Source organism: Choloepus didactylus, chromosome 1 (assembly GCF_015220235.1).
Source record: "Choloepus didactylus isolate mChoDid1 chromosome 1, mChoDid1.pri, whole genome shotgun sequence".
NCBI classification, from domain to species: Eukaryota; Metazoa; Chordata; class Mammalia; order Pilosa; family Megalonychidae; genus Choloepus; species Choloepus didactylus.
Window position 1 is genome coordinate 30,288,372 of NC_051307.1, and position 25,045 is coordinate 30,313,416.

General features: G+C 34.6%; 1 protein-coding gene and 1 pseudogene across 1 annotated transcript in view; both read right to left on the bottom strand.

Annotated features, from left to right (window-relative positions):
* The window catches only part of NCAM2 (neural cell adhesion molecule 2), a 571,781-nt gene that overhangs the window by 357,470 nt on the left and 189,266 nt on the right, over window positions 1–25,045 (bottom strand). The gene's annotated exons all lie outside the window — the stretch shown is intronic.
* On the bottom strand, window positions 18,399–19,018 carry LOC119509702 (annotated as a pseudogene).

The following is a 25,045-nucleotide window of genomic DNA, read 5'->3' on the forward strand; positions in this document are numbered from 1 at the left end:
CTGTTCTATGTCTCCATTGTGTCTTTCATCTCTTGTGTTGCGCCTTTCATTTCCATAGATTCTGCCAGTTGTTTTCTTCAAACTTTCAATTGCTACCTTATGTACGCCCAGTGTTTTCATTATATGCTTCATCTCTTTTGCCATATCTTCCCTAAACTTTTTGAATTGATTTGGCATTAGTTGTTTAAATTCCTGTATCTCAGTTGAAGTGTAAGTTTGTTCCTTTGACTGGGCCATAACTTTATTTTTCGTAGTGTAGGTTGTAGTTTTCTGTTGTCTAGGATCTGGTTTCCTTGGTTACCCCAATCAGGTTTCTTAGACCAGAACAGGCTCAAGTCTTGGAAGGAGGCAACAGTATCCAGTTTCCCTGAGTATTTTTTAGAAGATTGGTACATCCTGTGAGGCCTCAAGCCACTTGCTTTTCTGCCTAGCAGGTGGCACCTGTCAGCCTGTAGCTCCCAACTGGTGTAAGGAGGTGTGGCCCATGGCTGTTTTCCCCCAGGTTCTGGGGTCTGGTTCTGAATGCAAGGTGGGGTAGTAGAGTTTGCCACCACTTTCTTCCTCTTAGGGAAGATACACCCCTTAGGGAGAGATCATTTACATTTGAATAGTCTCTCTGACTCTGCTGTCTCCACCCATGTCTGGGTCAGAGTGCTGGGAATTGAAAATGGGGAGGCTTTCTCCACTGAGCCAAAAAAGGGACAGAAAGCCCCCTTCAGGACAAGTCCATGGCCACCCTCAGTTTTACCTGTTAGCCAGAGAAAGCACCTGGTCCTCTGGGCTCCCCTCCCTCCCAGAGAGGTCCTCCAGCCCTCCAAGCTTAGTTGTCACCAAAAGCCTCTGTCTGCTTTTTTGGGATTCATAGCTTGTATTGATCAGTCCAAGTTTGTTAATTAAAACTTCAGTTGGAGCTCAGCTGAGCTATATTCACTTGACTGAAGAGTGCTGCTTTCTATCACAGTGAGGCTTTGCAGTTCAGGCCTTGGAGGGAGGGGATCCTGGCTTGGATCTGCAGTTTTTACTTACAGATTTATGTTGCAATCTTGGGCATTCCTCCCAGTTCAGGCTGTGTATGATGGACAGTCACATTTGTCCCCCCACAGTTATTCCAGGTTATTTACTAGTTGTTCCTGGTTGTGTATTAGTTGTTCCAGGGGTTCAAACTAGCTTCCACTCCTCTCTATGCTGCCATCTTCTTCTGTCCCCTCCTTAATTGCTTTTTTAAATCATATAAATGATTCATAGGTGTTCTGTTTGCATGCAAAGCAAGTGATTTTAAATATTTTAATTTATCCATAGCAGTTCCCAATTATTGACCATTTTCTATGTACTTTTCTAAGTGCTTTACACTGCTTAATCCATATAATAATTATAACCGCTCTATAATGATCATAAAATCATTCCCACCAGATTTACATATTACTAAACTGAGATATTAGATAATTAACCCAGAGTCACAAAACTGGCAAGAGGCCATACATGAACTTTAACCCAGACAGTCTGACTCAAAAACTTAGCACTTGGCTACTTCTGCTTCTCTAAACCTACTATAGTATACTGGTTTCCCTTTCAAAGGATCTTCCATAAGACTTGTGGCTCTCAATATTAATACCTGTGAGACTCACAGGAAACTTTTATACAATATTGATGGCCTTGGTTACATTTTAGATCCCAATTTTTAAACTTAAGCATGCATTAGTATCACCTGCCAGATTTTTTAAAAGCATAGATTTTGGGGGCGCACCTAAATTTTCTGATTCAGTAGGTACAGGATGTTCCCCCACAGTCCAGAAATCATATATGAACATTGCCATCCAAGACCGATGGAATCAGAAAATCTGATGGTATCTTAGTTTCTCAGGTTACCAAGACAAATAGCACATAACATATTGGCTTGAACAACGAGTGATTTATTTTATCATCTCATGGTTTTGGGGGCTGAAAGGCTTGCTTCCTCCTGGAATCAGTAGCACACCTGGGTTCCTTGGCTTTCCTGTCACATGGTGATATCCTCTCTTTTGTCTTCCAGGTCCAATTGATTTGCAGCTTCCTGATGCTCCATGTGGCTTTCTCTCATTATTTCTGAATTTCTTCTGTTTATAAAGGAGTCCTGAAATATGGATTAAGACTCAACCTCATTCAGTTGGGCCACACCGTAACTAAAACAGCTTCAGGAGATCCTATTTAAAATGCATTCACATCCACAAAATTGAAAATTAAGTCCAAGAACATGTCTAAATATGGGATACATAACTCAAGCCACCACAGGCAGGCATACTTAAAAAAGCAAAGCTCCTTAAGGAATTTAAACATGTGACTAAGTCTCAGAAGCACTGATCTAAATCATCAATTTTATTGCATATGTAGGGAAAGATTAAAATAATGTATAGTTAAAAACAATTGAAGTAAACTACACTGTGAACCCAGTGTAAGGATCACAAATTGATTTAGTGGATATTTAAACTGCTTGTGTCTCTTAGCTTCTCTCCTTTCCGTTTCTTCTGGATAATGCTTTTCTTTCCATTAAATCACTGTACAATGATATCATTATTGCCCTTTAATCTACCATGATCATTTTTTTTCTTTTTGAGCCATATTTAGATTATTCAAGCTGAGATTATCTGGATGTAAACTTGCTGTTCTGTAATTCTGGCATTCACCTGTTAATCATCACCATTGAGAGGCATTCCTTGCAAAAGGAGAGTGGGAGCACCATAATTCAGCATCAGAGCCTTGGGGAGTTGTCCTTAGATGATGACCAACTATTTCATATCAGCCCAAGGACCTGCTCCTCTCAACTGGCAGCTCACCAGTACAGTTCGTACTTCTCTCACCTCCTAAAAACAACTCCTGAAATAAACTGTAAACATGTAAGGTAAAAAGATGGCATGAAAATGGGAAAGCCGTTTCACTATGGAGATTGATTTAATTATCTATCTACACTTATTATATGAGGAATTATCAGTAAAGTCTTTCTCATTTTATTCCACTTTTATTATGTTAGTAAAGCAAACTGCTTAGGAGGTGAAAATATACATTAAAATCATAAAAATAGCTCTTACTAAAAGCAGTCCCCAAATACCTAGGTTCCAACATGAAATTCTATAAAAGATTCACTCATTAAGTTTCATATCTCAGAAACTTAAATCTGCCAGAGTGTTCCTATGCCAGAAAAGTCCTAAAACCCAGAGGCAACAGCCTCTTTAAAAACAACAGTTAGATGCAGCCCCCTTTGCCATACTGTCGACACCCCCTTTCAATATGAACAAGTTAGAGTGGTCACTGCCTGGACAACCCTGAAGATGGAGAAAAAGATTAAATGAGAGGAAGGGGTAGCAACAAACGAGATAAGATTTAACAAAGGTCTATGAACACTGAAACTTTATGTAAATATATATATTTCTTTTAGATGCTGTGGTGCTGGAATAGCTGGAAGGAGGTAAATGACATGGTGGAGCTGTAACTTATAATATTCTTTGAAGTTTGCTCGACAGCTACTCGTTGAATTGTGCTTTGAAAGTCTTCACCTTTCTGTATATACCCTATATTTCATAATAAGGGAAGAACTGAAAAGAAATCATAAAAACATATTTCTTAATCATTTACTCATCACTATGAATTGTGATAACTACAGTTAGAGATGAAAGATCCATTGATATATTATCACTATGGCAAGAATTTATAATCTAACCCTAACACTAACCCTTCCTTTAATCTTAACCCTAACCCAAACCTAGAGTTAAAAGCAGGTAAGACAAGAAACACACACACACACACACACACACACACACACACACACACACACACACATTTTATAAGACTGATTTTATTGCCCCAAAGATACAGCCAAAATTCAAACTCATTAGAAGACTTTTTTTTAACAATAATCACATTTTGAGTCTAATCACTAGTTTTGTAAATCATCCCCTGATAAAGAAAGAACAGAATTATGGAAAGTTAAACAACAAATGCATTATTTTAAAAATGTAATAGTCATTTTCTGTGTATCAGATCCATGGTGACCAGAAAGTTCTACAGATCTATCAAATTGTACCTGGCATTTTCATCTATATTTTCTATTTTCTTTATCTCTTTAAACTGGTGGTGGGGGGGAATATCTGCAAAAATAAAGAAAAGCACTGAAGATTTCAATTTTCTTACTGGTATGGTGTTTACTCATTTGGAATTCTCAAAATTCACTCTTAGGATTTATCTACTACATGAGTCATGCAACTTCTGAGAATTATCATGCAGTGTTTCCTGGTACGAAATAAGTGTTGACATCAGTGCAAATCCATTTCATTGTTATCCAAATAAAGCACCCCTTTTCAAACTGTATTTTCCATAATTCTTTCTATAGCACTGTTAATACTCATCAAGCCAGGATTTCAATGGGATAATTATTGGATCTGTCAAATGAACTTGCCCCGTCTCCACTTTGCATTGGTTTATTATTCTCAATGCTCTCCCTTTAGGTGCACCTCTTTGTGGACAAAAATAATTGAGATCTGTTTTAGTTTGGAACCCCTCAAATTGTGAGGATTGTTTTGATGTAGTGGTAAAGTTAAATATTGTGTTAATATGTACATCCCACAATGATGGATAAATAACTTGTATTTTAATACATACATCCCACAATGATGAATACTGAATCATCCTAGAGGTGTGTTCTCTTGTCCAATGTCCATTTATTGGCATGTGTAAGCCACTGTGTAAATGCTGTGTAGTATTCAAAGGACCAAACTCTAACTGTGAAGCATTTACTCTAACAGGAGACATAAGATATGTCATAAATAGCTCATATACATAGAGCTTTATAGGAATTATAGACAATTACATAATAAGATATCAGAGCTTGTTTTATAAAGCTTTCACAATCTATTTATCTGAAATCTTATACTTCATCCTACCATACTGAAAATCATCTCTATGTAGCAGTATGTGTATTTCTTGTTTTAACATTAATCTTATTCCATTATTTTTTGCATCCTATTGAGGTCATGGAGTAAGGCCACCCACAGTTGGGTAGGTTAATACTCTGAATGAGGTCACTGTTCTCAGGGATAGTCTAGTGCAGAGGAAGTGGATTATCAGACATATAATTGGAAAGGGAGGCAAGGCTTAGATAGATGTCTGTAAGAGATGCTGCTTCTCTCCAAACCTCTCTCTTTGGTATGGATAAAAATTTTAGACATATTTGTATATTCTTTGGTGGTAGATAAAGGAATATGCATAGTACTACATAGAGATTATTTTCAGTATGGTAGGATGAAGCATAAGATTTCAGCTAATATGTATCAAGTACTTGTAATGTGCCAAGTCCTGTCCTGTGCACCTGGGGTATGTTGTATATAATAAAGGAACAAACCCAGGCAAGCACATAGTTACATTGTTCTGGAGCCTTAAAGAACACCCAATGCAGTTCTTCAGCTCTTCCATCCTTAGACCAGTACGTATTATTAAAAGACCTCGGAAGGAAAGTGAATCTTGAGGACACAAGTCAGAGTGGTAAGGTTCCTTTATTCTCTATTAGTTGCCTCTGAAGATCAACAATTGATTTTATTAAGTGAGCCAGCAAATTATCTCACAACTGCCAAAGCATTTAAATTCATCTTTCTATAAGATCATTCCTACTCAAGGTAAGAAAGTGCTAATTCAATGCATTTTTTATATAGTTTTCATTCCAATAAAATACATTCTGGTCAACTTGAAAGAAAACATTCCTTTTTCATTGTATCCTGCATGGTAATTCCAAACAAAAGCTAAATGAAAAGAGAAATTTATACTAACTTTAATTGCTTTAAATGCAAGTAGACAGAATAAAGCCAACTTTTTTAAATATTGAAAAAGTATAGATCTCCAAAGGAAATATATATTTACATAAAAGAAGAAAAATATCTAGCAGATTATTGTAGGGTAGATGGGAAGCAGCTGACAAAAACACTGAAGAAAACATAAATATATTCAAGAAAAAAATAATCAGAGACAAAACTATATACAGAGGCAAATTTTAGCTTCCCTCTTCAACTAATGCATTCAAAGGTGTTTCAAAACAGGGTAAGAAACATAAAGGGTATTTGGAAATGTCCTTTGAAATAATAAAGAATTAATTCTTAGCAAGAGTCATTTCTTCAGTTTTCTTTGTTGAACTTGGTACACCAAGAAATTATATGTTTTTGAAAATGAAAGTAAGTCTTTTTGTTTTAAAACATTCAAATTTAGATCAAACTTTCAGGAGCTTTATAACTGACAAAAATTAACTCATACGATCCTCACAAGGATGACCAGAACCAGGTAAAGTGGGCAGAATTAATATTATCATAATTTTAAAAAGGAGAAGACCAAGGAATGGGAAATTTCAGTTATGTGCCTAATCATGGTTAATAACTGGAGGCAACTTTCAGACCTAATCTTTCCATTTAACCATGAGTGATATTTTAGTTCCATGTTAACTGATAGTTTTAGTTTCCCCTTCCGTTAAAACAAATACCATATAATGGGTTGGCTTAAACAAGGCGAATTCATTGGCTCTCAGTTTTGAGACTAGAAGTCCAAAATCAATGCGTTAGCAAGGGCAAGCTTTCTCCTTGAAGACTACAATGTTTTCTCGTGCTGGCTGCAGGCAATACTCGGTCTTTGGCTTTTCTGTCACATAGCAATACACATGGCAGAATCTTCTTTCTCCTCCTGGTCTTATTGACTTTCAGTTTCTATCTGATCCCCTTGGCTTTCTCCCTTTCTCTCTGTCTGAATTTCATTCACTTTATAATCCAGATTAAAGCCCCACCTGATTCAGTTGGGCTATACTTTAACTGAAGTAACACCTTGAAGAGATCTTATTTAGAACCCACTAGAATACAGACTAAGACCAAGAGCCTGTCCAAACTGGGGTGCATAGTTGAGCTTACCACACTGATTGTAAGAGATTTTTTTTTCTCTCAGTTTATTCCTAGAAAATTTTTCAGCTTTGTCTATTGTGAGTTGCTTATAACCTATTCATTTCTATACTGCCAAATCTTTAGTCATGGAGTTAGAAGGAACTCGACAAAGCTTACCCCGTATGTGAAAAAGTACAGCAAATGATTTGCATGAGACCTTATATAAGCATATGTTTTTAGGTAGTAAATATAATATTTTGTTCTGCTAGAAACAATTTTAAAAATATTAATTTGGTGTTTTAGAGGAGGCTTTTGCTTTCCAGTTCTTTGCCTCCATCATACCACCACCACTCTATTATTTGATACTTAGACTGATTCATTCATCATGCTCCCACTAGGATCCTATAGCATTTGATTTGGTGACCTCTTGGCCTAAATGGAAAACTTGTTATGAGCTTCATACTTCTTATGCCACAGTTTGGATTCTCTGGCATGCAGAATCCAAGACCACATTTGGTATTCAGGAGTCAACTCCTTGAAGAAGGAAGGAGGGTATAGAAGGCAGGATTGGTGGGTGGGAAAAATTCAGCTTGTTGCAGAATGAAGGTGGGAAAAATTCAGCTGTGTTGCAGAATGAAGGCACATTCAGCAAACTTCTTAGGGAGCTTTGGAAGTGAAATGGCCCATCAGAGTTATGTGGCATTGGATGGAAATCGTCAGGCCTTTTACACTTATCCCACCTCCCCAAATCTCCTATGAATCAGTTATTGGATGCAAGTTGCCCTGGGAAAGGCATGACCTTGGGCTAGCTGAATGTCCATAGCTGAGACAGCCCCTATAGGGCTGACAGCTGAAGACTCCTGACAAAACTCCTAGAAGCAGAAGCAGCAAATCCTTTCTTGATAGGAAATAAATTGGGGGATGAGGAATGTAGTGCTTCTCAAAGTTCACCACACCATTTGACCTTAATAATTTCAAAATAGGTTTTGGTTAGAATTTAGATCAACTCGGTTCACAAAAAAAAATCACCCTCTGATTCAGATTCAGTTGATTGACAGTGTGAAATGTATTTTTAGAAAGCATACTACTTTAATAATTTGAACTTGACTATTAATCAGTCCTATCAAGATTTATAAAAGTCACTCTACCCTCACAACAAGTACGTAAGGTCAAGTTTGGATCATACAATTTTATTTTGCATTCAGTCGCTTCATTCCTAGGTTTGTCATTTTTGAAGGTATAAAATTGAGTAAATATTACTGGAGTCAAACTAGCATTTCATCTTCACACTTTGAATTGTGCATTACAGCTACAGCAATAATATCTGCAATGCTGCACACACTGTCAAAACACATGTTGAACAGTTAGTTGATCAAACATACATCAGAATAATTTTTTAGTTCATATCCTTATCAATTCACATGAAACAGATGTGAATGTCTCCCAGATTCTACATTTTTTTTTTTACTTCTTTTATAAAAATCTAGCACCTGCTAATGGTGGTATATTAATATCAATTTCTAGAGTTTCATGCCCTCGGGATGATTTGTTACAGACAGAATACTGTGTCATAATAGAAGCAAAGATATAGTGATTTTGAAAAGAAATATACAGTCACTTAATACTTCCATTTTTCCTTTTGGCTCTGATTTTTATTGAATATTTTATGTTCTAATGCATGTACTCCTGTTTAGATCTTTAAGAGTAAGACAAATAACAAAAGCTTTTTCTGTACAAAAATTTTATGTAAAGGCATAACATGGCATACTTTTTAATACAGATTTATTCTCTTTCTTTTATTTTACAGTTGTGCGTTGTTTTCCTACAGCTTAACAATTTTCCACATTCACTCACATTTATTTCCTTCTGTTAACTGTTTGCTTTCCTGAAATACATCAATAAAAGCTAACCAATGTCTGTTGAAGTTTTCCATTCCTCGATTGCCTCAAGGTTGCTGTAAAACTTATTTCCTCACCCTAAACAAAATATCACCTCTATCCATTTACACTTTGAGCCTCAGTTTTCCTATTGTCAAAATGTGACTCAGCTCTAGCTAATTGTTTACATTCTAAAATGCTGAGATCTATTTTATATAAGCTTTATTTCTGACTTTAATTTTGTAAATAGGTCATACATACCACCTGTAAGATATATTGTTGCCAGTGGACACTGTAGAAACACCAGCGTGTAAGGGAGTATAATAGAGTAGTTAGGAGAACACCAGTTTTTCTATTTACTAGCTAAATTACTTTGGACAAGTTGAACTCTGGGTCAGTTTTCATCTCAGTTTTCTCATCCTTAAGATGAGAGCTATACCTAACTATTATGAAGATAGATTAAATGAGTTATACATATAAAGAGCTTATATAACTCTGATTACATAACTGATTATAAATTGTGCCATATATATTCACACACACATACACACGCACACACACATACACAGGCAAAATACCCATTTCTAAATTCCTTATGGGTCATTCTACTTTCCAAGTTTTATCTGATTAAAAATTAGAGAAATAATTTACAATATGGTAAAGTAAAATATGTAAAAAATGAAGAGCAATTATAAGGATGATTTTAATAAAAGAGAAATTAGAGCTATTCACTAAGGTAAGAATTTATTCTACTAGTCTTTCAAATGCTGCACTAGAAAATTATCTCAGGTTATAAAATTAAATGAGTGATGTTTTACTTATATTTTCCTTCTTTCTCTATGTTTTGTTTATTTGTTTGTTTTTATAAAATTGCAGTCTTTTCATATGAAAGTGAAATATACAACACATACAACCCATAATTCAGTACAAAATGAGCACTAAGATAAAGATGTTTTATATTCAATACCAAGATTTAATTATAGCTTCTACATTTCAGTCTAAATGTGAAATAAAAATTCATGAATTATAGTATATTGAGAACTTCTAGATAGAATTTTGATATTAACCTTCATGAAAATGAAAGACACATATCTATGTTCTTCCCTTTTTTTTCAGCTGTTCTTTGAAGTTTCTCACTTTCATTTTCATTGTCATAACCACTTTTTTTTTCCCCAGGACAGGCTTGTCTCTACTCAACCTTTCTCCCAGAAATGAGCAAAATTTTTAGGCCTTCTTCCTCTAAGAAAGGCTCAATCAGGACAAACTTTACAGGAACCTTTATTATTATATTAAGGAAGAAAATAAGTGACTCTAAAATCTATATTTTTAATCTAAACTCCATTTCATTCATTCAACTGTAATTTCAGTGTTCTTTAGGAGCCCAGATAGCCCTGGACATGAAAGACAGAAATATTCCTTGTAAGGGAGACTAGGATGAAAGAGAGAGCTCGATAGAGAATTAATATTTTAGTTAACTTGCATAGTCAAGAAAAAGAGCTGTCTGTCAAAGTCAATATCTGTGTAATTCAAAACTAACCATTTTAAATAGAAAAACTATTTTGAAGAAGAAATAGAAATAATCTATAATTTATAAGTATGCAAAACAATTCTTGCATCTTTCTTAGGCTGCATACCTTTGTTTAGCTGTCATTCTCTGTATAGTTTCACAACACTAAAAAATATATATCTTGAGGCTGATGTTCTATCTGAGAAATCTCTTTCCTTTCAAGTCTCTTCTCTTTAGTAATAATATTTGGATCAGTATTGCTAATCTCAATTCCATGCTCCAGAACCATCTCTTGTCCACTCAAGTGATTCTCACCTGCACAACCAATCTCAGTCCTCTTTGGGTCTTTCTCTGTAGCATGCTTCCACGCTTGAAAATCTTCTGTCTTCACAACTCTCCCCCCTGACCTCATCATGCTCCAGTAGTAACCCCAATTCAGTACATCCCTTTCAACCAAACTTTCTGTAAGGAAAGTCTACACATACTTCCTTCACTTTCTCTTTTTTCTATGCCCTCCTAAACACTCTTCAATTTGGTTTCTACCCCACCTTGCAATGAACAGATTCTTGTCAATGTTCTCAAGAGCCTCCATGTTTCTATATCATGCATGACCTTTTAGCAGAATTTTTATGGACTTTACCACCACCTTCTTCAGAGAGTCTCCACCACTCTTTGTTTTAGAACAAAGAGTATGATTTTCACTCTGTATCATTTGCTTCTGTTTCTCATTCCCCTTTTATTCTTCTCTTCTCTTCTCTCCTCAGCCTTTAAATATCAGCCCTCATCTCAACTTCTCTCAGCTGGTCTATCCCCTCCCCTATATCTGCTGACAAGTCACAAATGTAACTTGTTTGTTTTCTGTTCCCCACATTAGGTTGTAAACACCATGAAGACTGCCTCCTTGGCTGTCTTGTTCAAGTTTGGTTTAATGCCTGCTGGACAAAATTTAGACTGTAGAATGAATGATATAATATCATACTGAAAATTACCTAAAACAAGTCACAGTCTTTTATACAGGTGTATGTCAAGTATCTCTGACACTCAGAGCTTCATAAATCCTACCAAAGCAAGAGAAATTAGGTAGCTCTTAAAACTGTTATCCTTACACAATTCAATAAGTATATTAAGGGCATATAGTAAGGATTTAGGTACACATAGAAGGATTGTTTCAATATAAAGCATATAAGTTTATCTTAAGGAAAAAAAATTGATTTAAAATGTATAATTATGAAACTTTCAGTTGTTTCTGAAAATAATGTCCACACGTTCAAATATGGAAAGGTCACAAAAGGTTTGAGAACATTAAGAAAAGAAGTCAAACAAATTCATCATTGGGCTTATAGCCTGTAATCAGAACATCATTACAAGCCAAATGAACATTATTTGTCATTTTGAAAATACTCAGGTTGAGAATCAGGTCATTTTGAATACCAATTTCCACAGGGCAAACAGGTCATGCAGTCCACCTGTTCTGTTTATTTCTCCCAAAAAACTTTCATAGCAGTTGACCCTCTATAAACTATCATTCATTGCTAAAGGAACCTCCTGATATTTCCATTCACATGGCCTCCATTTATAAGTAGATTTTCTTTTTTTTTTTTTTATTTGGAGTGAGAATTACTTGTCAAAGGCTTTTTAGAAGGTAGTTTGACAATATCTAATAAATACGTAAATATATGTGACCTTTGATCTTACATTGTCAGTAACAGGATATCCAGCTTGCCAGAATTCTCATTCATGATAATTATACAAGCAATAATTAAAAATGTTATGGGATTTCATATGTACTGCAAATTGTTTAACTCATTCATTCCTTGCAACAGCCCCACTAGGTAGACAGTATTCTTATACCCATTTTACAAGCGACCAAACTGAGGCTCTAAGAATTTAAATAAGTTACCCAAAGTCATAGTTAAAGGTAGAAATGGAACTCCATCCTAGGCAGTCCTGTTCTAGAATTCGAGCTCTTAAACCTTGCTTGACACTGTCCCCAAACACACACCTACACACACTCACAAGTTACACAAGGATTTGTAGTGAAGCACTGTCTGTATTGTCCAGTAAAGGGAGAAGAGTAGCATGGTTAGACAAAGTATTTTACAACTGCAATGTGGAATATTACAGGCATTATTTTTTAATGCAGTGGCTCTAAAAATACTAAGATGGAATTATTTCCAAGACAGATTATTAAGAAACAGTATCACAATGGGGAAAAATAATGCTTAGTATGATTCCATTCATGTAAAAAATTGTAACTGTCTGCAAATATATAGTATATATGTTCATGTGTTTGTGTAAAGATATATGGAAGAGTGAAGGTACACATCAGTTAATGGGCTCTATTCAAAGGGATAAAATTCGGACTTGTAGGTTTAGAGTAGCAATTTTTCACCTTATTTGATGATTAGCTCTGAATTAAACACTGTAATATGCATTTTTCCTATGTAACTTGGAAGCTCAGAAACAATCTGAAAATCACTTATTTTGAATTAATTTCAGAAAGAACTTTTTCAACTGTTTCCTAAATACACACATTATAGAAAAAAATTCATACATGCCCATTGTTAAAATTATTCTATATTGGATATTTTTGTTCAAATATGTGACATCAGCCAGATTCTAAGATTCAATACCTGAAGAACTAAAATAAGGAATTCAAGGAATGAAACTGAATTCAGTCAAAGGAAGCAAGCCATAAAGATAACAATCTAAACTGGCACTTTAGATTACAGACTTAATCCCACTCTCAAATATATTGCTCACATCAATGGTGAATTCTTACATCAAAAATCAGACAGTGAAGAAAATCAGAAAAGCAAATCTTATCTCCCATTATCTCATTTTGCCTTTTTTTTTTAAATTGGGGAAAGTTCTTTCTTGTTTCTAGATAAAACCGTGGGGGTTGGGGATGGCTGTGTAGAGAAAAGAAAGAAAGCAAATAAAATATTCTCATTTGATTGGTAATGTCCTAAAATAGCCCTGGAGAATTCTGGAAGCGAGATGCTATTTAAAGCTAACTCATTTGGTAACAGTGCACTTCTGAAAATATTTGGAGATCTATCCTCACTTGGGGTAAATTATCCAACTTCTCATTGCACTAATACCTAGGAATTGAATGCTCTGTCTTTGGCTTCTGTCTAGTCAGTTTTCTTCATACAATTGCATAACATTTAAATCAATCCCACTCCTTCCCAATGTCCTTCTCTTGCATGAAGCCTAATTGGTCATTGTAAACCCATATGCATCCATCTTTTTGATCAAATCCGGAAATTAAGAATGACCAAAATTCAGCAGCTACTCTCCTTTGTTCCATCACCAATACAACCCACTTACCCATTTCACTTCTCATGGAACAATCAGGGACTAGACAGATACCATTTTACTCCTCTAACCACAGGGAACAGATATTATCTTTATGTGGTCTCATTAAAGGATGAATGGAGAAGACAGATGTATGAACCCACATTCTTATCTTTGGATAAGAATGGAATAAATTCCCAGCAAAGCCTTTTCCAAGGAAATTTACTGTAAAACCCTGAATTTGTTGTATTTATACTCTTGTAGTGGGGGAGGATTCCAGGAGGATTCCAAGAGTCATCAAGTTTGGATAACTGTTTTGAAAATGTAAATCTTGCTTAACTTTGGATCATAATACCCTTTAAATCTTGGGGCCTCAATCACACCTTGCAATTTTAATATCCAGTTATACATCCTTGGCACCCTAAATCACGTAATTTCTAATTCTTTTCCAGAAATAAATAAATCTCATGTTTTCAGTCATTATTAACTTCAGGGTCACTCTTTAAGAAATGGCCCATTTTTATTCTCATTGTATATTTTTATCATATAGTTAACTGTCCTTTAAAAAATATATTATTTACTAGTAAAACAATGACCAATTCAAAATCTGTAAGAGCTGAGTGGTTTTAAAAGCACTTGTTGAGCTTCAGAAGGCATGATTTCTGTCTGCTCTCTGTAGGATTTAAGTCAAGCCCCAGAAACTTGATGAATTTTAAAATCTCATGTGTACTATGGAAGAGTGGGACTAGATAATTGCTATAGTGTTATTGGTTCTAACAATGTATAATCTAAGATGCACACATATACTCCTGAAAGCTAGGGATCCCTGGAGGTGTCCCATAAGTTTCAGGGCTAATTTCCAACAAACCTGCCCCATTTTCATCAGCCCTGCTTTTATGCTTTGTGTGTGATGCTGTCCTACATAAAACTGCACTTCAGAAAAGGTTCTGTAGTTCAAAGTCATTTTGTTTTGTTTTAAGCTTTCACTCAAAAAAAACACTGAATGCATCTAGCTCTTTATATGCTTTTGTTTTTAAAATGTACAGGGCCTTTCACACCTCTTGCCATGTGCCTTTTGTGACACACAGCACCCATATGATGTAATCAGCTTGGCCCTCTCCTACAATTCACTGGCATTATTTATTTTGCCATCAGCAATACACACACTATTGTGGATACTTCCTTCATTACTCGAAAATCCAAGAGCTCTTATGAAATAATTGATCAAATGTTCATTTTAATCCAGACTGTGGCTGATTGTTAATTCTAGTCAGAATTATACACTGCCTCAACAACAGCATATCTAGACAATCACAATGAAATGAGAATACTGTTTTGTGATATCAATTTATTTTAGAGGATGGGCTAAATCATGAGCCTTTTATCTAACCAGTACAAAGGTAATGTTTTTTTTTATATGTGATGGGGTAAAAGAGTAAAAAATATAAGTGTGGCATCTTCTAAGACGAATCAAGTTTTATACCAAAGTAAAAATTATATTCACGTTACAAATATCTACTAGAGATAAAGGTACATTCAACATTCTCACAAGATACTTCCTTGAAGTTTAGATGTATTGTTGTTTTGTATGGATGGGAAATAGGAAAAAATGAATCAGTCATTATTAAAATATTTTTTGATATATTAGCAATATTAAATAGCATGGTCTTTGGTATTTTTTAATTTTATGAAGTTGAAATTATTCCTGAAATTATGAATCTAATTTAGTATCAGATTTTTTTAAAACACAGAAAGTTATAGAAAATGTTCATTCTTCTATATGAAATGACTCTTTAGTATATGTTAAAATGTATTTATTAAAGAAATGCTATGGATAGTAATATATTTAAGAGTAACATCACTGAACATAAAGAATGATTATCTCCAAACTTTGTTTTCATTGTCATACACTATTGAAAGTTTTCTAAAACCCACAAATAAATAATTATTTTCTATTAACAGACATACAAGCCAATATTTTAAGTTATTTCCTTCAAAATTTTGCTTTTATTTCATTATCAGTTTAGTGCTCAATTTCCCAGTTTCTTATTACTTTTTCCCTTTTATAAGAAATCTGCTCCTACTACTTCAAACAAGGGATACGGATATAACTTTAAAAAAACTGGAGAGAGAGGGGTCACTTAAATCATTTGTAAGGAAGCTGCATGATGTTGTAATCACTTCATTTTAACCCTATAAAGCTCCCCAAACTAGTCAAATACAGGAATATCCTCTATTTTTTTTGCAAATTCTTAATAAAACAATGAAAACTACATGTATCGCATACATTTATTTAAAGGCATGATGAAGTTCTCTAGAAGTATATTTTTATAAAGTATGCAGTCTGGAAGTTCAGAGATATTGTTTTCCTGACCCTTGCTGACATAATTTCCCCCACAGATTTCAAATCTCAAGACAATTTAATGTGTTATTTTGCTAATATGCTTATTCACCAGTGAATTGGTTTTAATGAATACCCAAGGCACAATAATTAAACAAAGTCATATGGTGTAATCCTAAGGAAGGAATAAAGTTTTAATAACTAGAACCACTTGGGTCATGACCTTCTATTTCCAAGGTTTATGACACACAGTTATATTAGGCTCAAAATAATTTATTTAATCTATTACTTTAAATGACATCATTTAAAAGGAAAGGGAAAAAAGAGTAAAAGATGATTTCTCTTTTTCAGAGTCCCACATGTCCCACAAAGTACATATTACTAAGGATAGGATGGGAGTTTGGCATAATGTAACTGACTAAGAATTTCCATATATATATATATGCATATATATACATATATATGTTTTTTGTTCAAAGGATTGCAGTAAGGGGTGGAACTCTTACCTCATCAGGAAAAAAATGTTATAAAGGCATATGTTGCCACAAAACTATCTGAAATAAGTGCAATTTTAAAATGCCGTTGTTAAATGAAATAGAGCTCTCTTTTAATCAACCCAAGTGACACAAGTTTTGGGGTGTAATAATATCAAATAAATAAAAAAAAATCATACTTACAATTTTGTTTTGTTTTACTGCCAAATTTTATTTTCATCATTTTTTTTTTTTTTAATCAAAGAGAAGCCCATTTTCAAGCTTAGAACTATAAACAGTCGTCTCATCTACATTGTTTGTTTTTGGGCAGGCATTTCTCAGAAAATCATATTTCTTTCCTCTTTTTGCTTTCAACTTATTTTAGGGGATAAACTAAATCATGAGCCCTTTTCCTAACTATACAAAAGTAGTTTTTTTTTAAAATATGTACAGGGATAGAAGAGTAGAAACTTAAAATACAGCATCTATGCTGATGTATCAAGATTTATGTCCAAGTAACAATTCTATCCACACTATAACCATGTATTCATAAAGGCATATTCAAATTCTTACTATACAGTTTATTGAAGTTGACATATGTTTTTGTTTGTGTGGATGGGAAATCAGAAAAAATGAATTAGAGTCATTAAAATAATTTCTGACATATAGCAATATTAAACAGCGTGGTCTTAGGTATTTTTTAATTTTTTGAAGTTGTAGCTATTCCAGAAATTATGAATTTAATTATATGCCACAGGAATGAGACAATTTTTAATATTTTTCCTCTTATTTGATTGAATTGGGCTAATTTCAAATATAAATTGAAATTTTTCTTTAATAGCTATCATGTTCTGTAAACACCTGGCCAAGTCTTGGAACTGTTTACAAGTGGCTTAGAGTGGGAGAGGCAAAAGAATTAAAAGATACAGATTCTGGTCTTAAGCAATTAAAACCTTAGTGGCCTTTGGGAAGTCATTCAAATATCTGAGTCTTCATTTATGTCACTTTTTAATGATATTAATAATACTTTTTTCCGAATCCTTAAAGTCATTCAAAAACAGTTCATTTAAGGGTAATAAGAAAGAAAAAAAATGGTAAACAAACTGTAAACTGGAAATTAGTAAGCTCATGGAATGCTTCATTTACTGTTTACATAATTGTCTTTAAGGATTACATTATTTGTGGATTTTTATAAGTATTTACTCAAACACACCCCTCCACACACACACACACACTATATGATAAAATATCAACTATATCTTATATAGCAATGCTTCCTCATTTTCAGGGCAATTAAATCATGCCCCTTCTTCCCCCATTTTACTTATTTCATCAACCTGATATGCTCCAGGGGTTAATGTTGAGGAAATCTTATTCAAATCTGGTTCATAAAACTTTGCTAATAAAAAACAAAAACAAAAAACAAAAAAACAAAACAAAACAAAAACATCAGCACATTAAAAACTGTGAATACTTGAAACAAAGGTTATTACAGTATATGAGTTCTTCTTAAAATAAACTTGTGTTAGAGACAATTTTTAGGGGTAAGAGCTAAAGCATATTTCATTCTTTAACAATATACATTGAATACAAAATCAAGATCTTCTTGCAAATCATCTGAACAGAAAAGGGGTGGGTGACAAATAAGATGAATTAAAGATGATAAGAGTAGAAGAACTGATTGAACGCATGTCTTTTCATCATAATGACTCATAACACAATCACCAAGATATTCATAAATATTTCAAAAGAATAGGTGCATCTTGAATGTATAGGTTTTAATGGTATTTAAATTTTAAAATGTCATTTAAGTTAGTAATTCATTTATGCATGCAAACACATACACACTTTCCTAAGAATGTTATGCTACTAGATATGGATAAATTATAGTATAGAACCCATTGTGTATTTAAAATGATAGAAACAGTTCAAATGCCAGAAAAGACTTTGAAATCACAGGTTTCTGATCCTGTAATATGTAGTCTAAAGGAGAAAAGGAAGTAGACATCATAGAAACAGCTGTCACATGGACTGTGTGAAGAATGTGTGAATTTGCTGTGCTGCTGCTTGTCCAACCACCTGCTAGTGTTCTTGGATGGAAGCTTTACTTATTATTGGATACTAGGGAATTTCTGAAGCAGAAGGGGAGTTTTAACTTCCAATTCCTGGAACCTGCTGCACAGTTCCCAGGAGGGATAGCTCAGTGAGCAGGGCCCATTTTTTTCCAGAGAAAATGGTTGTTACTCTGCTCCTTGGCTTGTTCCTGGACTAACTGGATCATCAGGCAGGACACTTCCATCTGGCTGGCCACAGGAAGAACACCATCCCAGGGCCCAGCACAGTAAACTTCTGTACTGCTAGGAAGTATTGTTCACTCATCTGAGTTTTTTTCCAGCTAGTATAATTCCTTGAAAATTACTGGCATTTCCACCTGGGACAAGCCTCTTTCTGTAGCCATTTACTACCACTAAACCAGCTTCAGTGATATAAAGAATGCAGGATCTGTTGGACAGGTGAAAATCTACTACTGTCAGGCCATCCTCAGAAATGAGTTTAATTTCCCCATGCATCTCCTGTGCCAGCTGTGAGCCACACCATTTCTCTTGGCCACAAGTGCCCACAGGAACATATGTAGGGCCCATGCTAACAGCGGGACACCGTCCCAACAGTGGCCTCTATCTGGGGTGGCACAGACCAGAACAATAGGTTCACTCTCTTGTGCTCTCTTATATTCAAATCACAGCACCCTGTTTCCCTCACCTACCTCAGCCTCTAACCACCACTATCTTGTCTTCTAAAATAACATACCACTTCAGGCTGCGTTTTTACAGTACATTGACAGAATCGTATATTATGTACTTTTTTGGTCTAATTTCTTTTCCTCAACATTATACAACTGATATTAATAGAACTTATACATTTAAGATTAGATCTTTCATTCTTACAGCTGTACAGCAATTTATTTTGTCAAAATACCACAATGTATTTATTCATTTTATATGGATGGACAATCACGTAGTTTTCCCATAAGGGGCTGCAGGAATTACAGTTGCTGTTCACGTCTTTTTTGTTTCTGTTGCTAATAAATTTAAGAGTAAAAAAAGCTGAATGATAGCATTACATAAAGAAAGCTTTGGTAGATATGGCCAAATAATTTTTCAAAGCAGTTGTGTTGGCAAAATATTAAAAGATATAAAAATAAAAACTGATAATTATTGTCCTAAAGGTTTATTCAATATAAAGGAAAAAATAATTTTCTGCATGTAAAGTGGAAACTGTTTCAGAAGGAAAATAGCAATTTCAAGGGTCAAAAGCATAAGCCTGAAATTGAATATGATGAGCAAGTTAAGGTTTAAGTGTTTGAGTACCTGAAGAGAAAATGGCTCATGACCAAGTGGCACACAGTTTGAAGACTTTCCAACATGAGCATTAGCTAATCCCATATGTATTCTCAAAAGTAACAAAGCATGGAACAAAACAACATCTAGAGCATATTAGAGGGAAATGATTTTTAGGCAGACGTTTCTTATTGATTTATGCATAAAACTCTATGGAAAAAATAAAACCTCCATTGGTGGATATCTGTTTGTTTATGGGTATGTGAGATTTTGGAGTTTATTTAATTATTGTCTAAGACTAAGCAGTCATTTTAACTTTCTTTGTAGTACTATCAGATTTCTGGAAATTGCACTGATATTTTGAATAGCACCTTATTCTCCTCCTACAAAGAATATGGTATCACTTGTCTGTTGACTAAATTAGTGTTGACTCATTTAACACCTCTGAGAAATGTTATCTGTAAGGGTAGTCTATTTACAGTTATTCCTCCATTTCAAATCATAAGTTAAGCTTCTTTTGCAAAACTAGACAACAGAAATGCTAAAATGACAGTATTTGGTGAATGGTTTCTACAATAAAAATTTAATGTTCTTTTCCTATTAATAGCCTATGTTTTTCAATGTTGATTCATTTTATTAGAAGTTCCTTGGAAGTAGGGACAATTTCTTTAAAGAATAATACTCCATTAATTTACTAGAATGAAAAATTGTCAAGAAATCAGGTCATAGGGACGCTGTCATTTCAATATTAACTCTTCTCCCCCAAAATGCAGCAATTTCCCAGTTTTAATTTGCTGTAGAGCACTGGTTACATTGTTCTCAACAATGATTGTGCATTAAAATCATCTGGGGGGGCCTTAAGAATAATATCGATGCCCAGGTCTGCATATAGGACCAATTAAATCTTAATCTGTATGGGAAGCCAGGGCATAAGTATTTTTAAATGCTCTCAAAGTGATTCGAAGAAGCAGCACATTTTAAGAACCATTGCATGAGGCTTTTAAAATGTTAAAATCTGTCCCACACTTAAAGTAGACAATGCTCAAGTGTTTTTTGAAGTCAGTGTAATAAGAAGTACTTTACCTCATTGTATTTTTAACAAACCCAACTTTGAAGTGTTCCCGTGGCATATGAAGGCACTAGAATTTCCATGTTCTAGTAGTAACTGATCTGTGGCTTTATTTTTTTCTCCACAAATTTCCTAATCTTAACTGTCAGTTTAGGCAGCAATATGATCTCAACAAACTAAATTACATCTCTTAAAATATGTTAAAGAAAATAAAGATTATAAAATAATATTACAACATTCAAAACATAGAAAAATGCCCAAGCATATTCCAACTGTAATATTTTTATGAGAACATACGTAATGGATAGTGAATATTTTCCCTTTTTCATATTTTAATGTCTTAGCTGATAAGCATTCAGGTAAGTTCAGTTATGGTCATAAAGTACTTAAATTTAGTGATCAATATTCAATTCTACATCTCTATGTCTACCAACTGCTACGTCATTAAAATGAAAATAAGGGTGTATGGAGTTTGTGAAATTTTCCTTGTTGTTTTTGTTGTTTCCAATTTGCTCTCATTAAAGTAAACTAGACTTTTACACTTAAATCTTCTTGGGTAGTAAAAGCCACTATATTCTTTTAAATAAAGCAAATTGAGGATAAAATTTGTTTTGAAACAAGAACTATCAGGCTCATCTGTACTCCAACCATGCTTAATTTCTTAAAAGAAAGTCCTTGGGCTCTGACACTTTGAGGTTTCTAAGATTTTTCTTGGATGTCACACCTAATTAATTTATGCAGCCATCAGTATCTGTTTAACACCTTCTCCTGCTAAGCACTGCCTTGCCAGGTTGGAGAATGTAACAGTGAAATGACAAACCAGGTTTCTTTTATACTGAGTTTCACCTCATTTCTTAACCACCCAAAGCTGGATTAGGTGGCTCTGCTAATGTGTTCCCAAGTCATTCCTTAATTACCCCTCCCATATAATTCACTAAACAGTAAAGATGGATCTTTACTCTTTTATTCACAGTTATGTGGAATTCAGTGTAACACTAGGGTTAAGAGACAGGATTCTGAACTCAAACCACAAGCATTTTAATCCTGGCTTCATAATTTATCAGCTGTATAACCCAGACAAGTTATTTAACCTTGCTCTCCCTGAGTTTCCTCTTCTGTAGAATGGAACTAATAAATAAATGCCTGCCTCATAATGTTGTGGTACAGACAGCAGAAGATAATTTATATAAAGCACTTAGCAGATTACCTAAAATATAGTAACTCCTCAGAATGCCTACCAGTTACTATATTCCTTTTTCTAACACCAAGTGTGTCATGGAATATATGCACAGTTAGTAGGGCTGCATTAACTATCAACTGTGTTGCATTATTTAATACAAATATTATAAAATTACTTTATAAAAATTTGGCATTAATGATTATAAAAATTATCTTATTTTCCCTAGATAGTTTCTCATATTCCCCAGATGAGTAAATGTTCCGTAGGACACTCTGAGCAAGTGACCAGAAGGGTTTGGACAGTCAGGCATGCATCTTAAAAGGAATAATATTGCCCAGCATGTCAAGTTGTTAAATGGTGACTTTCATCAAAATTATAAACAAAGCATATTTCTACAAAGATATTGGTTTTGCAAGACATTTAGGTATATGATAGCCTTTGCATGTGAAAGTTCTAAATTGAACATCTGAAATAAAACTGGGTTGGTGAAGATGGCTAATACAAATGTTACTAAAGTCAATTTGACTAGAGCAGAGCAATCATGAATATGATAAAACAGACACATGAGAAAATTTATAGATGTTATTCAGGGCCATGGAACACATTAATAACTGGTACAATGGTGATGAATTAAAAATTGAAGCTACTATCTCTTACTACCCAAGACCAGACTAAAACTAGAGGAATTGAAGTCATCAGAAAATATATACCCTGGGCTTACTTTGAAAAGAGCTATCATACTCTATCTTAACCAAGTATTAAAACATTTTTACACATTTCCTCTGAGATTTCAGGTTATATATATTTATTTCTTACATTTAATGAGATGTGTCAAATGCAAAACAATATGTATTACTCAATGCTGTTTGATAACTTCATCTTTTCCATAAATTTTCTACTTAATCTTCTACAGCTTATCTGTATGGAGAGATATCTCTCAACACTAGTTATAATACATTTTGTTAAATATTTTCTTAGAGTATTTCCTCAACCATGATCTACTCATTCATTCAAACATATTAAGTGGCTACTATGTTGTGCCGGTTTGAATGTATTATGTCCCCCAGAAAAAGCCATATTCTTTGATGCAATCTTGTGGGGCAAGCATAATAGTGGGGATTAAGTTGGACCATTTGGATTAGGTTGTTTGCATGGAGATGTGCCCCACCCAGCTGTGGGTGGTGACTTTGGTGGGATACTCCCATGGAGGTGTGACCCCACCCATTCAGGGTGGGCCTTGATCAGTGGAGCCATATAAAAATGCTGACTCAAAGAGACTGGAGGGAGTGCAGCTGTGAGTGACGTTTTTAAGAGGAGCAAGCTTGCTAGAGAGGTACATCCCGGGAGAAAGCCATTTTGAAACCAGAACTTTGGAGCAGACGCCAGCTGCCTTCCCAGCTACAGGAGGTTTTCCAGATGCCATTGGCCATCCTCCGGTGAGGGTACCCGATTGCTGATGTGTTACCTTGGACGCTTTGTGGCCTTAAGACTGTAATTGTGTAGTGAAATAAACCCCCGTTTTATAAAGGCCTATCCATCTCTGGTATTTTGCATTCCGCAGCATTAGCAAACTAAAACATATGTATTAGTCAGTAATCCAGGTATTAGAGATCGAGCTACGAACATTAAAATAAATAAATTTTATAGTCAAAGAACTTAATCTAATGGGGAAAAACAGAAGACTAAGGTAATACAATATATGGTATGTCCATTGGTGATAAATGCTGTGCAGATAAAAAAAATCAGGGGAGGCAGTGAGAAATATTGAGGGATTGTGGGGTCATCACAGAGAAGATGATGTGCCAGTAAAGGCCTAAGGTGGTGATGAAGATGAAGGAGCCATGTCATGCAGGTTTTTAGAGAAAAGCATTCCGATCGATGTTTCAGCAAACGCAAAAGCCCTCATCTAGAAATGGGCCTACTGGCAAGCAGTTCTCCTATAAATGGTGATTCAGGGACGGTGACACCTTCCACAGGTGGCTGCAGCCTGCAACAAGTGGCTTCCAAAGAGAATACAGTGGAAGGAAACCAACACGGATGTTTCAATAGTTTAAACACAGCAGTAATACACATCACTGTTACTCACACTCACTAGCTGCGCCTCGGTCACAAGGCCACAGACAGTGCAGAGGAGGCTTGGAAATGTAAGCTAGCTCTGTCCCCAAAGAGAAGAAGAATCGGGTAGAATAAACAGCCACTAGTCTCAGAAAGTTGTATGTTTTGTTAAATTAGTTTCTTATTTTCTAGAATACATCTTTCCAAGTATTTCTTCCTTTTCAAATAAAGGGAAAATAACACTTCTTGGTATATTTCATCACTGAAGTAGAATCTTATAAATGCCAAAAACCAAGATATGTTCTAATCATATGTTCTTTCATTAATGCATTTGGGAACCACTGAACACTGCATAATTCAGTCTAGTTATTGCTTCAACCTTTCAGCAATATTACGTATGTTTATTCTAGTACTACTCTGTGAAAAGATACGGATTTTTGTTTGATACATTATAAGTTGTCTGTGTGGTATATGACGTTAACTGTGATCAGAAGAGAAAGTACTTCTATTGTATGACTTTGTATTTTTTGTAAACAAAAAGAAATATCAAAAGATAATTTTAAATCTTAATCTTCAAGTGAAGTGAAATTTATTGAATACTGTGTAATAATAAATTTCAATGACAAGAATAGAGCTTTGCCTTTATGTTTTGGATGGTTGTTTTTAAATGTTTCGCTAATTGTAATGGTCTCATACCCTCATTAGCATTAGCTATTCCAAGGCACAGGTACACTTGGGGCAAGATTCATCATTAATAATCCAGTACGTAAATTCATATGCCACAGAGTATTGCTTAAAATTTTTGGCTGTCTTTTCTTATCTCTCATTAGACTAGTATCTTAGTTCTCATTAAAAATGCAGCACAGTGCTCCCACCAGGAGTAGACGTTTCAGGTCTATAAGCAGCGTTAGCTTGTATTTGCAATTTAGTATTACCTTCTGTTAGCAGTTTCTTGCAGAAATTTTAAAGTGACACAAAAAAAAAAATTTTGTTTGGGGGATAAACTAGTTAAAACTAGATGAAAAAA